This window comes from Anneissia japonica, unplaced genomic scaffold (assembly GCF_011630105.1).
Source record: "Anneissia japonica isolate Jap-2015-1 unplaced genomic scaffold, ASM1163010v1 scaffold285533_len17314_cov202, whole genome shotgun sequence".
Classification (NCBI taxonomy): Eukaryota; Metazoa; Echinodermata; class Crinoidea; order Comatulida; family Comatulidae; genus Anneissia; species Anneissia japonica.
In genome coordinates this window covers 12,397-16,846 of record NW_022733077.1, presented here as the reverse complement: position 1 = coordinate 16,846, position 4,450 = coordinate 12,397, and positions in this window count along the sequence as shown.

Here is a 4,450-nt window from a genome sequence, read left to right as displayed (position 1 = left end):
TAATATCAGCGCTAGTTCAAATGGCAGGCTCGCCTATGGCTCTGGAGGTGGAGCAAGTCTTCTCAGATAAGGGCTGTAAACTCTAGGTCCAGTGTACATAATTGGCTCATGAGCACTAAAGAACCCAATACATCTTTTGAGACGAGTAGGGGGTTACCCCGGTGTACAGGTACATCTCACAGACCCTGCCCTCATCCAGTACAAAAATACACTGACAGGTGGTCTGTACTAGAATGAAAGAAGATAGTGATGATAATGATAACTACGCTTTTACTTTTTTAATTTATTTATTCATGACGCAGCAGTGTGTCAAACACCAAAAACAGGGTTGCCATAAAACACAATATGATATAAAAATGTAGGTCAAAATATTAAAAATGCATAAATTGGATAAAATTCATTTTTACATATTAAATATTAAATAGGCCTATTAAAGATTACATTAAAAGCAGATGATAATGATATTAGTTATAGTGATGATGACAATGATGCTAACAATCAGATGATGATAGTAGTAATGATGATAGTGATAACGATGATAATAATGAGAATGATGATCATATTGATAAATGATAAAAGTGTTGACAAAGATGATGGTAATTTTTCTTAATTATAAATATATATCTTCCTAAACCTCTTAATTCCCATTTTTTTGCAGATTTGTCAGCTTGGCCAAGATTATGCCTCCTTATGTGAATGGCTTCTCTTATGCATATTTTCTTTTGGTTTTGTTATTTAGCTAATATGCTAACATCCCATTTAAGTACATATGTGATTATTTTGTGTGGCATGATCTGTAATTGCTTATTTTGAGGGATGGATAAAGTGATGAGAAATTTAATCCTAATTATATATTAACCAGATGAAATTCTTTGATGTTCTTTGTATATTTAAGTTACTGGATTAGAATTTTAAAAAAACAAGTATTTTGAAAAAAATGAAAGGAGGATTACTCCAGGTATTTACTGAATTACACAATCATGCATTTTGTATTGAATTACAATAACAAAAAAAAATAAGTTGAAGCCAAAACAGTAACAGCAATTTGTACCCAATTACATCTTTTGTTGTTATTATCCCACCAAATGTATAATTATTTTTTACGATTATCACTAGACCTGCTGTATGTAAATATAGAGATTCTTGTAGAAGGTGTTGGCCAGGTTATACAAGGTTTGAAGTATCAATGAAGTTGTGTTTGGGTTGATGGCCATCGTTTTACAACTTTATATTTCTATTTAATTAAATGCTATAGCAAGGAATATTCTCTATGGATTTTGCATTTAAGAATACAGACCTATGATGCTCGGTAGATTTTATTGTTATTTGAATGTTTCTTTTGGCCAAGAACACTTTAAATGTAGGCATGATGAATAATACCAACACCCATTATTAGCACTTACATTATACTGTAATGCTATTCTTAAAAAATGTACAGTATGTTAATAGTCTATATCTGTAAGACCAGAAATATGAAAATTAAACACAATTGTTATTAAATAATAATGCCTTATTGTGTACTCATTGTCTAAATTCATAGAAAAACTCATATGATCACAGGCCATTACCTCTGACAGAAACGCTTCCCCTCTTTTAATGTTGAAAATCGACAAATTTCATCATAATGAAGAAAGGATAAGGAGGAGTTGTAGTTCCAGATTAACAATCCTCCACGCAAGTAGGCCTATACTTATATTAACAACACCGCTATGATGAATTCTCAGAAGAAATATAATCAAATGACTCGGATTGTCATTTTAAAAAATCTTTAAATCAGAAAAATTACATTTTAAACTACCTAACACATTACTTTACTGTCTGCTCAGTATGTTGCAAAATACCCCCCAAAAAAGTTCGACTTATCTGCATCTTAAACCATTGCAGAGATATCTTGAACAGGTTACCCAGTATAAAGAAGAAAAATAGAATAAAAAATTATACAAATCAGACATGGTAATGAAGTTATTGGTGGGGGTTTGATGCCCCCCATGTCTCGCTTGTGTGTGTCAGTGTCGGATTCAAGGGGAAAAATTCCCCACTCCTAACTTTTTCAACGTCAAAAAAAATAGAGAAAAAACAGATGATATTCAAATTTATGTCTATGGCCATTTCCAGCTATTCAGAGTGGCCATAATCATAAATTTTCTTACTATTATGGTAGGGCTTAGGCAGTCTAGATTCTCTGTTTGTGAAAGCCCCCCCCCCCCCCGTCTATTTTGAATTCCTGGATCTGCCCCTTTGTCTTTTCACCCACTAGTACTGTTAAATGGTTGTCTTGTTGTGGGATGTTGAAAATTTAAATGTATTTTACATATCGCCTTTGGGTAAGGCATCTAATCTATTCATTTGCTCCACTCAAGTTGAATTACATGTTTATGGTGTTGTATTGTTGAATAAATTTATGTGCAATGCATTGCTAAATAAATTAAGTATACACCACAGAGAATGGAAGTGGTTGAACAATGTGCATGTGGCAAAGGCAAGCCAAACCAATCACTCATCACAAATCATGTTTTACAGATAATGGCCAAAACATACTGGAATATCAAGATTTTTTATAATCTGTTTTATACACTAAACCAACCTTTATATACATCATGCTATGTTATTATTTTCTCCATTTTCAATGTTAAAAGAATAATTTTTAACAATTTGGTAATGGTTTTTGCCTGAGAAATGCCCAAAACTTTAATAATAATAATAATAATAATAATAATAATAATAATAAGAATAATAATAATAATAATAATAATAATAATAAGAATAATAATAATAATAATAATAATAATAATAATAATAATAATAATAATAATTCATTTATAATTGCGCCATCTAGCTAGGTAAACCTATTCCTAGGTGCACACAAACATACAAACATGGAATTGATTAGCAGTGGTTGGTACGCATGCATACTGGGCTATGTCATAGAGATTTTCTTTTTAATGAAAAGAAGTGGAATTCTATAGATTTTCTGCCTTAGCAAAAATATGAAAAATTATATATTAGCCTACCTGACGTACCGTAAAACCTCGAATTGAAGCACAGTTGGCTTAATTTCTAGATGAAGCCCATCGTAGGCTTCTTTTTGAGATAGTACAGTACAAACACTGTACATAAATTTTAGAAAACAAAATAAATTAAAAACAAGCTTGGTTTAGATAGATACGATTCAAGTATCGAAATGCACGCCATCGTGTCGGGATTTAATATTTCGACATTAATTATGTCATCATCAGGAATGAAAAATTATCCATATTTGCAAGTTTATATGCACAAGTACCGAAACATTACCCCTAGTAGGTGGCATAGCTATGAATAAAAAAAATAAAATAAACTTAAACTTAAGAACTTAAGATCAAAGCATCCTTACCCTACTGATCAAAGTTACCTACAAAAACACAGCTCCTTTAAAGCTTTCAGCAATGGGTGTAGCCTACGTATAATAGCAAACACTTCTTTAAACAATAATAGACCAATTTTGCGAACTGTTAATAATGTTAGTATTAAAAGATATTAAACCTAATTCTTACTTACATTACAGGCTACATTATCATTTTCAAGTATACCTAAAATATATTGGAATGCCTCACAATTTTGTATATGATCATTTATAACACTATCAGATCGTAAAGAATGTTCTTTAAGTCTAGTTATTAAGCATCTATCTGTCTTACCAATATAATCACTATTACAACCTGGACATTAAAAAGCTTGGTTTTATACAGTAGTTTCGGTGATTTAATGCCATTTAAATACAATTCATGATATAAATTTATGTTACAGTGGCCTTATATATTATTTTACAATACAAATTTACAAAATTTACAGCATTCATTTTGAAAAGAAGCCCCCCCCCCTTCTTTACTTTGCAAAAGTAACCTCGAAAAGAAGGCCATCTCGAAAAGAAGCCCATCTTGAAATGAAGCCCATCAAAATTTCACAAAAAAAGAAGCCTAGGGCTTTAATTCAAGGTTTTACGGTATCTTGCTGCTCTCAGTACGTTGCAACATTGGCATAGAGAGGTACGTATAGCGGCCAACATCACGAAAAAAGATAACTATACCTAATATCAATCCTGATGATTGTTTAGCTGCTGCTAACGCTATTAATGCTCATTTAGCCAGCTTCTCCCAACTACAGGAGCCTATATGTATTGATCATCTCCCAGCAAGCCTACCTCTATGCCACCTCCTTAGTTTGAACCCTGGGAAATATATAATGATTTGAGAAGGATTAATATTAACAAGTCTGGAGGACCTGATAACATTCCTCCTAAGATCTTACGAGAATGTGCTTTTGAGCTCAGCATTCTCCTGTAGATTGATTGATTGCGGGTTTTTTTTTTTTTTTTTTTTTTTATGAAATTGTATATATATTATATACTCAATTGTATAATTTCTCTTGAATTTTTAATATGTAATACGTCTTTGTAATTTTTAAGGTATTAATG